Source organism: Bufo bufo, chromosome 3 (genome assembly GCF_905171765.1).
Source record: "Bufo bufo chromosome 3, aBufBuf1.1, whole genome shotgun sequence".
NCBI classification, from domain to species: Eukaryota; Metazoa; Chordata; class Amphibia; order Anura; family Bufonidae; genus Bufo; species Bufo bufo.
Genome location: NC_053391.1, coordinates 20526084 through 20540254, shown reverse-complemented (window position 1 = coordinate 20540254; position 14171 = coordinate 20526084). Strand labels below are relative to the sequence as shown.

At 35.8% G+C, this 14171-nt stretch overlaps 1 long non-coding RNA gene across 1 annotated transcript; it reads right to left on the bottom strand.

The window, feature by feature from the left end:
- Nucleotides 1-240: 240 nt before the first annotated feature.
- LOC120993180 lies at nt 241-13209 on the bottom strand. The gene is made up of 3 exons (XR_005777154.1): nt 13140-13209; nt 2369-2407; nt 241-737 (listed from the first exon to the last, which is right to left on the bottom strand). It is a non-coding gene; the product is annotated as an uncharacterized LOC120993180 (long non-coding RNA).
- Between the last annotated feature and the right edge of the window lie 962 nt (nt 13210-14171).

The following is a 14171-nucleotide window of genomic DNA, read 5'->3' as shown; positions in this document are numbered from 1 at the left end:
AATAAGATGATATTTCTTACTGAAACATTTCTCACATTCAGAACATGAAAATGGTTTCTCTTCTGTGTGAATTCTCTGATGTCGGACAAGATATGATTTCTGACTAAAACACTTCTCACATTCAGTACATGAAAATGGCTTTTCTAATGTGTGAATTCTCTGATGTCCAACAAGATGTGATTTCATACTAAAGCACTTCGCACATTCAGGACATGAAAATGGCTTCTCTCCTGTGTGAATTCTCTGATGCAAAACAAGATATGATTTTCGACTAAAACATTTCTCACATTCAGGACATGAAAATGGTTTCTCTTCTGTGTGAATTCTCTGATGTCGGACAAGATCTGACCTCTGACTAAAACACTTTTCACATTCAGGACACGAATATGGCTTCTCTCCTGTGTGAATTCTCTGATGTCTCACCAGTTGTAATTTTGAAGTAAAACATTTCTCACATTCCGAACATGAATATGGCTTCACTCCTTTGTGAATTCTCTGATGTTCAACAAAATATGCTTTTGTAATAAATGATTTCTCACATTCTGGACATTTAAATAACCTTTCACCTTGTTGAGTTTCCTGAAATGTCTTTTCAAAAAGTTTACTATATTCAGATCTTGCAGACATTTCACCCAGTCTGTTTTTAGTTCTATTACTGACAAGTCACACTTGATTATCTTCTACTTCATAAGAGGAAGAGAAAAGATATTTCTAGTAGCCTCTTATCCTGTCCTCACCTGGAGAAAGAAGAAAAGATTTATGAGATAAAATGTCCTTATTTTCCTTTCTACTAATTAATTAATGCTACAAATACATAAATATATATAACCTGCTTCCTCACACTTATCACTGCTGGCATCCCCCAACAAAGCTCCACATTTTATCAGTCATACACAAATATAAGAGCTCCATGCTACACCAGGTCATTACACACCTCTTCTTGAATAGTCTTGTATTGAGTCTCCTTGGATGTCACATTCAGGGACTTATGTTCCTCTATTTATTTTTGTGCTTTACCTCTTTAGCACTTTGGTTGGCTATTAATCCTGCAGACCAGTCTATACCATTGTGTTCATATAAAGTTGTTTTTTTTTGCACTGTAATATTATTTCTTTATGAACTTTATACTTTGGCCCATATACTATGTAGCATTATCCCGGGCTATTACCATGATACAGAACTTTATTAGATTTTATCAGTCCCTTGTCAGTTTATTTTTCATCTTTTTAAGAGTTTACTTATTTAATAAATCTAAAACCAGACAATCCTGTCTCTCTGTCTATCAGGGAGGTGCTGGTAGTTTATAAACTGGCAACACTATTGACAATTAAAACTTTTATTATATTTACTATACACCCACATACCCAAGTCTATTTTTGTGACAATCCTATAATGTATTTGCTATATAACAAATAATGGGAGAATTTGTTTCTTTTCCCAATTCTTTATCCTTTCATTTCTATGCATGAAACTTTACTTGAAATTTCTCTTCCCAAGAGACCAAATGTCCCTGTAATACAATATTAGGGTTAGGGTTTTCATTACCTTATATAGAACAGTATTGTCTGCAAATTTTAAATTTCTCCTCAATAATCCCCCTACAAAATGATTACTTAATATGATAAAAAATAGAAGTTAATCCTGACCTCTAAAGCACCCTACATGTATCTAAGACACAATCAGTCACCATGTGCTTTCAGGCTATGATGACGCTCTGTGGTGTGTTTTCAATACACATGATGTAGGCAATGCAAAAATTCCGGAAAAAACTGACATGTGGACCCCAAATCACATTAACGTATTAAATAATCCTTAACTGGTACTTACACCCCAATAACCACTTGAAGACTGAAACATGGACCTCATTATGCCTTAAGGACTAAACTCTCCCTAATAACATTAACCTTCATTCTGAATTTGTGTTTTTACAATAAGCTGATTCCTGGGTGTAATTAGATCTGTACAGCATTTTACACATTGTATATAATATTGTACAAATCCCAAAGGATCTGATGGAAACTAATAAAAATGTTAAAACTAATAGTAGTAATGTACAGTCAGTGTAAAAATATCTTACAGAAGTCAACATATGGAAATCAACTGATACAATTTACTAGAAAATCTGCAGAAACACAGCAACCATGTAATATACATGAGTAACATCCTTTTCTCTGTTCATTTCTACTATATACCCATCATCACCTTATTATATAATTACACATTAGAAGACTGCCCCCAAATAGGACATGATCTCAAGAAGTCATTTATAGAAGTCATAAGAGCACATAATAACATCAAAAGGCAATGTTTTGTGCTCCACCATCCTCTACACTATGTACTGTCTACAATATGTTTTATGTGTACTGACCTGTATTATATCTCTAGTTAGGGGAGCAGATAACGATATCTATAGAGAAAATGATATAAGAGAGTTAATTACAGATTTTTAGCCCTGTTAGTAAAACTCTTTCACAAAATTAGTATATAGTTTGTATAGTGGCTCTACTATCTCATTTAACTATAGTAGGGGTGCTTACTTTAAAAATGACTCACCCAGTCACTGAGGTAATAAATTATGGTTCAAAATTCATAAATCACATCTATAACCAATTGGATACAAAAAGGTCAGTAAAAATTGCTAATTATTTCACACATAAGACAAAAAAAAAACTTAAAAATACAAACCAGATTCCAAAAAAGTTGGGACACTATACAAATCGTGAATACAAACTGAATGCAATGATGTGGAGGTGCCAACTTCTAATATTTTATTCAGAATAGAACATAAATCACAGAACAAAAGTTTAAACTGAGAAAATGTACCATTTTAAGGGAAAAATATGTTGAATCAGAATTTCATGGTGTCAACAAATCCCAAAAAAGTTGGGACAAGGCCATTTTCACCACTGTGTGGCATCTCCCCTTCTTCTTACAACACTCAACAGACGTCTGGGGACCAAGGAGACCAGTTTCTCAAGTTTAGAAATAGGAATGCTCTCCCATTCTTGTCTAATACAGGCCTCTAACTGTTCAATTGTCTTGGGCCTTCTTTGTTGCACCTTCCTCTTTATGATGCGCCAAATGTTCTCTATAGGTGAAAGATCTGGACTGCAGACTGGCCATTTCAGTACCCGGATCCTTCTCCTACGCAGCCATGATGTTGTGATTGATGCAGAATGTGGTCTGGCATTATCTTGTTGAAAAATGCAGGGTCTTCCCTGAAAGAGATGACGTCTGGATGGGAGCATATGTTGTTCTAGAACCTGAATATATTTTTCTGCATTGATGGTGCCTTTCCAGACATGCAAGCTGCCCATGCCACACGCACTCATGCAACCTTATACCATCAGAGATGCAGGCTTCTGAACTGAGCGTTGATAACAACTTGGGTTGTCCTTGTCCTTTTTGGTCCGGATGACATGGCGTCCCAGATTTCCAAAAAGAACTTCGATTCGTGACTCGTCTGACCACAGAACAGTCTTCAATTTTGCCACACTCCATTTTAAATGATCCCTGGCCCAGTGAAAACGCTTGAGCTTGTGGATCTTGCTTAGAAATGGCTTCTTCTTTGCACTGTAGAGTTTCAGCTGCCAATGGCGGATGGCACGGTGGATTGTGTTCACTGACAATGGTTTCTGGAAGTATTCCTGAGCCCATTTTGTGATTTCCTTTACAGTAGCATTCCTGTTTGTGGTGCAGTGTCGTTTAAGGGCCCGGCGATCACGGGCATCCAGTATGGTTTTACGGCCTTGACCCTTACGCACAGAGATTGTTCCAGATTCTCTAAATCTTCGGATGATGTTATGCACAGTTGATGATGATAGATGCAAAGTCTTTGCAATTTTTCGCTGGGTAACACCTTTCTGATATGATATTGCTCCACTATCTTTCTGCGCAACATTGTGGGAATTGGTGATCCTCTACCCATCTTGATTCTGAGAGACACTGCCACTCTGAGAAGCTCTTTTTATACCCAATCATGTTGCCAATTGACCTAATTAGTGTTAGTTGGTCTTCCAGCTCTTCGTTATGCTCAAATTTACTTTTTCCAGCCTCTTATTGCTACTTGTCCCAACTTTTTTGGGATTTGTTGACACCGTGAAAATTGGAATCAACGTATTTTTCCTTTAAAATGATACATTTACTCGGATTAAACGTTTGATCTGTCATCCAAGTTCTATTACAAATAAAATATGGACATTTGCCATCTCCACATCATTGCATTCAGTTTTTATTCACAATTTGTTTAGTGTCCCAACTTTTTTCGAATCCGGTTTGTATATATTTGCTTATAAAAATGTTGTACTCCACAATGGCAATATTAAAATGTACAAATAATGTCCAGTCGACGTCCACTTAAATCTTTGCCTTTCATAAATAGGTAAAAAATCCAAAAAGGTTCAAACTGATCAATAGGATGCGATTATTCATATATTAAATCCAATACATATATACAGGGAGTGCAGAATTATTAGGCAAGTTGTATTTTTGAGGATTAATTTTATTATTGAACAACAACCATGTTCTCAATGAACCCAAAAAACTCATTAATATCAAAGCTGAATATTTTTGGAAGTAGTTTTTAGTTTGTTTTTAGTTTTAGCTATTTTAGGGGGATATCTGTGTGTGCAGGTGACTATTACTGTGCATAATTATTAGGCAACTTAACAAAAAAACAAATATATACCCATTTCAATTATTTATTTTTACCAGTGAAACCAATATAACATCTCAACATTCACAAATATACATTTCTGACATTCAAAAACAAAACAAAAACAAATCAGTGACCAATATAGCCACCATTCTTTGCAAGGACACTCAAAAGCCTGCCATCCATGGATTCTGTCAGTGTTTTGATCTGTTCACCATCAACATTGCGTGCAGCAGCAACCACAGCCTCCCAGACACTGTTCAGAGAGGTGTACTGTTTTCCCTCCTTGTAAATCTCACATTTGATGATGGACCACAGGTTCTCAATGGGGTTCAGATCAGGTGAACAAGGAGGCCATGTCATTAGATTTTCTTCTTTTTACCCTTTCTTGCCAGCCACGCTGTGGAGTACTTGGACGCGTGTGATGGAGCATTGTCCTGCATGAAAATCATGTTTTTCTTGAAGGATGCAGACTTCTTCCTGTACCACTGCTTGAAGAAGGTGTCTTCCAGAAACTGGGAGTTGAGCTTGACTCCATCCTCAACCCGAAAAGGCCCCACAAGCTCATCTTTGATGATACCAGCCCAAACCAGTACTCCACCTCCACCTTGCTGGCGTCTGAGTCGGACTGGAGCTCTCTGCCCTTTACCAATCCAGTCACGGGCCCATCCATCTGGCCCATCAAGACTCACTCTCATTTCATCGGTCCATAAAACCTTAGAAAAATCAGTCTTGAGATATTTCTTGGCCCAGTCTTGACGTTTCAGCTTGTGTGTCTTGTTCAGTGGTGGTCGTCTTTCAGCCTTTCTTACCTTGGCCATGTCTCTGAGTATTGCACACCTTGTGCTTTTGGACACTCCAGTGATGTTGCAGCTCTGAAATATGGCCAAACTGGTGGCAAGTGGCATCTTGGCAGCTGCACGCTTGACTTTTCTCAGTTCATGGGCAGTTATTTTGCGCCTTGGTTTTTCCACACGCTTCTTGCGACCCTGTTGACTATTTTGAATGAAACGCTTGATTGTTCGATGATCACGCTTCAGAAGCTTTGCAATTTTAAGAGTGCTGCATCCCTCTGCAAGATATCTCACTATTTTTGACTTTTCTGAGCCTGTCAAGTCCTTCTTTTGACCCATTTTGCCAAAGGAAAGGAAGTTGCCTAATAATTATGCACACCTGATATAGGGTGTTGATGTCATTAGACCACACCCCTTCTCATTACAGAGATGCACATCACCTAATATGCTTAATTGGTAGTAGGCTTTCGAGCCTATACAGCTTGGAGTAAGACAACATGCATAAAGAGGATGATGTGGTCAAAATACTCATTTGCCTAATAATTCTGCGCACAGTGGATTCCAATGTCATTTAACTCTTATGGTTATTGTAACATTCACAACCATCCATTAAGCTAGTTGTTTTTGCTAGCATTTACTGAATGGAAGGTTGTTACTTTACTTGGTTGTCATGACAACAGTATATTTTATGTAATTGCCAATTTATTAGTCATTGTTTATTTATTGTTGTTTTTAGCACAAAATAATAAAAGTGCATTACTTGTTCAAACCACATGGTCACGGCTTTCTTTGAGTGCCCTGTCTACTTATATACATTTATCAGTGCAAAAAATGAAATACAAGAAGAAGTGAAGAAAATGTGTATTGTAAAAGGTGGAAAATTAGTGTCCAGTTATGATGGGAGTTATATGGAAATCTACATGGAGACATGCACAAGAGACAATACAGAGACACATTGCCCTTATACACAGCACAGATTGCAAAATCTTACAATTCCTTCCATTTACAGTCAGTTCAGTGATACTTACCAGACATGGACCCTCTACACAGTTAGGACTTTATCTCCAGTCAGTGTCTGATCCTCAGCAAGTCAGTGATTCAAGTAAATTCCCTTGTTAAATTTCAGCTTTCTGAGCTATGCTTGGGTCTTTTATACCCCTTTGGTGGCTATAGCTATCTGCTCCTCCTCTTCCCCCAGGAGATGCTCAGTCCCACCTTCATTATCAATGAAACCTTTGATGATCAGATTTGGCTTCCATCATTACCATATATAAAGGCAGAAAAATGGTGCCACCTTCTCCAGTTTAGCATTTTCTGGCCTCCTGAGATGGTTCCTCATTTACACATTGTATTTGCAGGATAGAGACCTATTGTTCACACTCCTATTTAGCATCTGTAAGAGATCCCTGGGATTCTCCAAGACCCTTTCATGTGAGTATCAGTGTAAACAATGAGCATTTTAAACGTTGATGAGATACTTTCCATCAAGACCTACAACCAAAAGCCTCTCCATTTATAATTCACATATATGAAATACTCCATATTATATCCAGTATAGCATATTATAAGAGTTCTGTTATTCAAATGTAATTATTTCTTACAGATTTCTTCTGGAGGGTGAATGACACAGGATGAATACTCTTTGACAATTTTTTAGTTTTTGTTTTTAGGCTTTAAATCATACAATTACCAGACAACCATTAGCATATCGTCATGATCTGTGAAGTAATACTTGTGTTAATTATCACAATCACAGACATTTCTATATTTCCTGTTTGCTCAATCGTTCAATTTATAAATATCATATTTTTTATATATGACACCATCACGACCGGGTCCACACTGTATGTTCTGTAATTCACTTGTGGCCATCACCATGATACAAGTTCAGGTTGTCTTCACTGGATTCTCACATATCTGTGTCATCTCCAGTTCTGAGAAGCAAAACCTCTTCAGGTCATCTGCTTGGTTTTCTCCTGACTGTGATTATTCCTTTATTAGCTGATACTTACACAATTGAGTCCATTTCTCGTCTTAAGTCTATAAAATGGTTGATGCTTCATAACAATTCATTAACTTAAGGAAGTAAATCATTTCTGATCATTTCTCTTATTTGATCTATAGAAATTCAGACAAATGTGTATGTATTTAATCAGATAGACATTAATCAGGCAAACAAGCCCTTCCTCACAGCATATAAGACATAGAACATGCTAAAAATATATATACTGACAGGCAGGCTGGAAAAGCAGTAAGACAGAAAATCTGGTGTGAATGGAATAGGAGCTGGAATGCAAACATCTTAATAAAAGAGTTATATAATATACCAAGCCCAGTACAGACACATATTGCAGATAGTGCACTTAAAAAGAAGGCAAAATGCAGTGTGAATAAGGTTATCAAAATAGGTATGACATATCAGTCTTAACCCTTTCAAGAACAAGCCATTTTTCATCTTCATGACCAGGTCTAATTTTGCAAATCTGATACAGAAAATTTGGAAAAAAAATATTTTTTCTAAATTTTAATTTCTACGCCTTAAAGGCAGATAGTGATACCTCATTAGATAGATTTTCCTTAAGATTCCCTATATGTCTTCTTTATGTTGGCATCATTTTGAAAAAAACATTAGAATTTTTTAGGACGTTAAAAGGCTTATAATTTAAGAAGCAATTTCTAAATGTTCTATAAAATTTTCAAAACTGACCTTTTTCAAGGACCAGTTCAGTTCTGGAGTAACTTTGAGGTGCTTATATAATAGAAACCACCCATAAATTACCTCATTTTAGAAATTACATTCCTAAAATTATTCAAAACTGGTTTTCTAAACTGTTAATCCTTTAGGTGTTCCACAAAAATTAAAGGAAAATTGGAAGTGAGATTTTAAATTTTTAGTTTTGTGCAGATTTTAATTTTAATCCAAATTTTCCTATAACATAGCAAGGGTTAACAGCAAAACAAACCTCAAAATTTATTACACTGATTCTGCAGTTTACACAAACACTCCATTTATGTTCGTAAAAAGCTGTATAGGAACATGGCAGGGTTCAGAAGGAAAGGAGCAACATATGGTTTTTGGAGGGCAGATTTTGCTGGAACGGCTTTTGGGTGTCATGTCATATTTAAAAGCACAGTAGGGCACCCTACAGTAAAAACTCCCAAAATTTGACCCCATTTTGGAAACTACACCCCTAAAATAACTAATTGAGGGGTTTACTGACCAGTTTTACCTCAGAGGCGTTTCATAATATTTAGAAACACCTGGCTATGAAAATGAAAAATTATATTTTTTTGCAAGAAAAAATCGCTTAAGGCCAAATTTTTCACTTTAACAAGGGATAACAGGAACAAATTCACCCCATAATTTGTTACCCATTTTCTCCTGAATATGGCAACACCCCATATGTGGTCATTAACTGCTGTATGAGCAGACGGCAGAATTCAAAAGGAAAGGAGAGGCATCTGCATTTTCTAACATTGAATTAGCTGAAATAGATTTTAAGGGCCATAACGTTTTTATTTTATAGTTGACTGAGCTGTATTGGGGCTAATTTTTTGCTAGATGGGCTATAGTTTCTAATAGTAACATTTTGATTGCTTTTAATTTCAATTTTATGTGGTGAAGTGGGCTAATATTGCAATTCTGCCAGTGTTTTTTTATTTTATTTTTTATGGGGTTCTCCATGTGGTATATTCTATAAGATACTTTTATTCTATGGGTTGATATGGTTATGGTGATACCAAATTTATATTGTTTTATTCATGGTATACCACTTTTATATAATAAAATCACCTTTTATTATTATTATTTTTTTTGCATCATCGAATCAAAGACCCCTAACTTTTAGATTTTTACGTCAATGTAGCTTTGTGAAACTTTTTTTTTTTTTTTGCAGAACTGGTTTTAATTTTTACTGGTACAATTTTGGGGTCCATATGACTTTTTGACAGCTTGTTAATCCATTTTTTAGGAGGTGAAGTGGGCAAACATTGCATTTCTGTCAGTGTTTTTTTTGGGGGGGGGGGTTCTCCATGTGGTATATTTGATATGATAATTTTATTCTGTCGGTTAATAGGGTTATGGCGACACCAAATTTGGATTGTTTATTTTAATGTTCTATAACTTTTATATCATAAAATTACTTTTTGTTAAACTGTTTTTTGCATCACCAAAATCTAAGACCCATAACTTATTTATTTTTCTATCAACATGGTTGTATGAGGGCTTATTTTTTGCTTGATGGGCTGTAGTTTTTATTGCTATTGTTTTTGGGATGCATATGACTTTTTGATCACTTTATATTCAATTGTTTTGTGAGGCAAAAAAAACAGCAATTCCACCATTGTTTTTAATTTTTATTTTGTACGGCGTTTACCACGCAGAATTAGTACCATGATCTTTTTATAGATCAGGTCATTATGAATGTGGCAATACCAATTATGTGTTGTTTATTTTTTATTTTTTAATCTCTTATAAATGAGAAGATATAGGAAAAGGCAATTGTTTATTTTTAATTTACATTTTTTTTACTTTATTTTTAAAAAAAATTATTTTCACTTTTTTATCAAGTCCCACTTGGATCTTGAAGATCGAGTGGGGCTGATGGCTATACTATACTTTACAATGCTCTATGTTCTATATTCTGCTTTCTATATAGTATGTTCTACATTCTGCTTTTTTCACGCAGCTCTGGCCCCATAGAAGTGAATGGGGCTTCAGTGAAAAACACATCGCATCTGCAAGCAAGTGAGGATGCAATGTGTTTTTCACTGATGGTTGCTAAGAGATTTTGTTTGTAAACCTTCAGTTTTTTATCACGCGCATGAAAAATGCATCAAAACGCATTGCACCTACGCAAAAAAATCTGAACAACTGACTGCAATTGTAGACAAAACTGACTGAACTTGCTTGCAAAATGGTGCACGTTTCACAGAATGCACCCTGAACGCATCCGGAGCCAATCCGCCACGCTCGTGTGAAAGAGGCCTTAGGGCTCTTTCACACGAGCGGATGCCATGCGGGTAATCTGCTGCGTGAAAGCGAGCCAACCCCTGTTTCGGACAGCAGAGACACAGAGCACTAACATGATTGATAATGCCTCTCTATTACATTTTTGCTACAAAATCACAGTGACAACTTTATCTCACTGTGATTTTGTAGTAAAAAGATCACAGAGAGACACGGAGAATTATCAATCATGTTAATGCTCCGTGTCTTTGCTGTCCGTAACAGGGCTTGGCTCTCTTTCCTTTCACACAGTGGATTACCCGCATGGCATCTGCTCGTGTGAAAGAGCCCTTACAGGGTTTGATGTATTTACATGTATTACATCTGTTGTGACCACATTTATATAGGCCTTTGCATGTGAGCCAATGTTTTGCATTTTTGCCAATGTGACTGTTTGGAGACACATACATGGAGGGAGCTAAAGGATTACCTAGTGTAACTGCCCGTTTGGCTTAATATTTTTTAAGGAGATGAACAATCTGATCATATTCTAAAGAATAATTGGTAGAAAAGGTAACTAAATCAGAATTACGATTAGTAGTGTTACATTTTTGGGGGGGGGGAATTTTTTTTTTGACAATGCCATCTCTGAGTAAAGAGTCTCTATTTTTGGTGATTACAATATTTTTGATACAATTGAGAGACCAAATGGGATAGCCTCTTTATTTGAGGCGATTATGAATGATGACACATTCCTTGTGAAAATCCTTGATATCTGAACAGACACGTAACGCCCTGTTGTACTTCCCTGTCGGGATGCTGCGAATTGTGTGATTGGGATGGCAGATGCTTGCGGCCAAAATAGTGTCACTGTATGTTTTCGACACAACTTGGTAATAACCCGATAATGACAAGAATCTGAAATCAGCGAACCAGAAACAAAATTTCATATGGGTGGCTATTGTAGGTAGAAATAATTAAAAACATATTGTTATTTAAACATTTATTAAAGCCTGCCACGGACGCCACAGGGCTCCCCCAGGAACAATTTAAAATTAAACATCTTTATGATTTAAATATATTTATGTAACAAAATGAAAAATAATGTATGTAATTAAAATCACATATCTAATAAACCATACTATAACATGATTGCACATCACAAAACTCATAACCCGCAAAATGAAGTAAAAAAGTAATAAAAATGTTGCATGTACCCCCAAAGAAGTACCAATGGAGACAGTAACATGTCCCAGAAAAACAAGCTTTCATGCAGCTGGATTTGTAAAAAAGTAAAAATGTTATGGCCGTTGAAGGCAAGGATGCAAAAAAAGATGTACAATTTTTTTTTAATGTTCCAAAATTCAAAAAAGTAACAAAAAATTAATGTTCGGTATTTTTGTAATTGATCTGACCCAAAAAATCTAGTTATTATATTACTAATGGCATAACGATGATGGAATCACTGTTTTGTTATCTCTTTCGAAATCTGTAGATGGAGAAGAAAAAAAAGGCTCCTTACAAAACAAATACAAATAAAAGACTTGAAAAATCATAAAAACATTGCCAAGCAAGAATGTATAGATGAGGCCGCGCCTTGTGTATCGTCTACCACATTCACAGAGACATGTGATTGTCCACACAACAAGAGTGAGAGATCCTCATCTGGACATTAGCCTCACAATGACAACTACTCCAGTCATTCAGATGGTGATTGTGCTCCCCACACATAACATCGCAAGGGATTAGGAGTAAAATACAAAAATTAAACGTTCAAGTAATCTCACCCGACTATACACTACTGCATTTTGTACATTCATTTGGTTGTATTTTTTTGGGGGGGGGGTATGAAATTTGTCTATAATCATTTTTATTGATATTTTTTGGTTATACATATTTGAGTCTTGATTTTTTTGGGGCACCTAAAATGCTCCAAAAGTGGAATTAAAACCCACAATAAAATTCCAATGTTTGTTGTGTTTACAACTTCCCGACATCCGTCATCTATGTAAGGCGAAGTTTGGGTTTAAAAAATTGACATCCACTGAGGTACTTAGTGGGCACTATAGCCACCAAGTGGCACTCAGTCGCAGAGTGTGTGAATGGTGATAACATCGATCATGAACTTTTAACCCTTCGCATGTCATGGGGATTTGTGGTATAAAATAAGTTTTAAAGGGGTTGTCCCACTTCAGCAAATGGCATTTATTATGTAGACAAGTTTAATACAAGACACTTAGTCATGTATTGTAATTGTCCATATTGTTTCATTTGCTGGCTTGATTCACCCCTTTGAATCATTTTTTTTAAATATAAAAAAACATGTTAAAATGTAAATCCAGCTCAATTTTCACATTTTACAAATAAAAATAAGCAATAAAAAATAAATATCATTTGTTTCACCACGTCCCAAAATGCCTGCATTATTAAAATGAAAAAGCATTTATCCTGTATGGTGAACGACGTAATGGAGAAAAAAAATGGACAATTCACAATTTTTGGATTACATTTTACTAAAACAGGCACCACAAAAACATATCAGCCAAGGGTATGAATACAATCAAATGTAATGAAACTAAAAAAGAGTTTGCACCAAAGTAAGTTGCACACCATGGATAGAATTCTAAATCGGTATAAGTTGTATTAGACCAACATAATTAAAAACAATTAAAACAGTATAAGATATCGGAGTGTCCCTAAGCATAATACAAAAACAAGGAAACCACCCACGGCATGCACTGACCTTAAAGGTTGAAAAATTCTTAGGAGATCACAATTCATGAATATGTCAAGATTTGCAAAACTGTGCACCTAAAAAGCAATATGAAGCAGTCAACACATGAGGAAAAATCACATAAAACATTCTGTATCCCAAAAAAATGAACACTAATTCATAAATGTGACATCACATGAAGTAAAGTGCATAATGTACATATATAAAGAATAGATACATGAATAGGCATACATGCAACCTTCAAGAATATATGATGATTAGAAACACTGTGTGAAAAGAGCCAATACATATCACAGCCCTCACATGCAGCTTCCTCAGGGGTAAAGAAGGAAGATGAAATGGCATCCATTATGTAACCCAAAAATAAAGAGCTAATTAACAAACAGGTAGAGAGATCACTTAGTGCACATGTCTGTAATGGCGGTATTCGGCGTGTAGAAAAGACCTCTATGCATGTTCGGGATGATGCGCTAAAGGCAGAAAGAAGTTCCCGTGGGAAAATCCCAATGATAAAAGAATGGACATGCGCCATAGATTATCAAGTTTTAAGCATATATCAAATGCTGAAGCCCTAAGGGAAAAACAATAAAAGTGGCATTTGATTCAAGGGAACCTCCAAACCTGTCAGAAATGATGCGCTGGAGTACAGGAGGATTTCAGTGAAACAATATTAATGTTGAAGTTACCACATGTGCTGTAAACAGATAACAAGTGTTGGTGCGCATGAGCAAAGAAATAAAATATCTCTAAATGTAGGTAAATATATATGAGTAAAATATTTCATGGCCAAAATTGAAAATAGAAAAGAGTCAGAGAAAAAGTGAAACTGAATGACGCATCCACAATCAAAAATCAGGAATGAGATTCCGTCAATAGAGAGCAAAATACATGGCGCCTGTGTGAAAGAGTAAAGGACATGATAAGTGTGGAAATACCATAAATTTAGGCCAATTCTCAATAGTAACAAGACATAATAGGGATAGATATAAAATACTTGTGTAACTACATATCTCACTATCAAAGGAAATGAATATCTGCCCA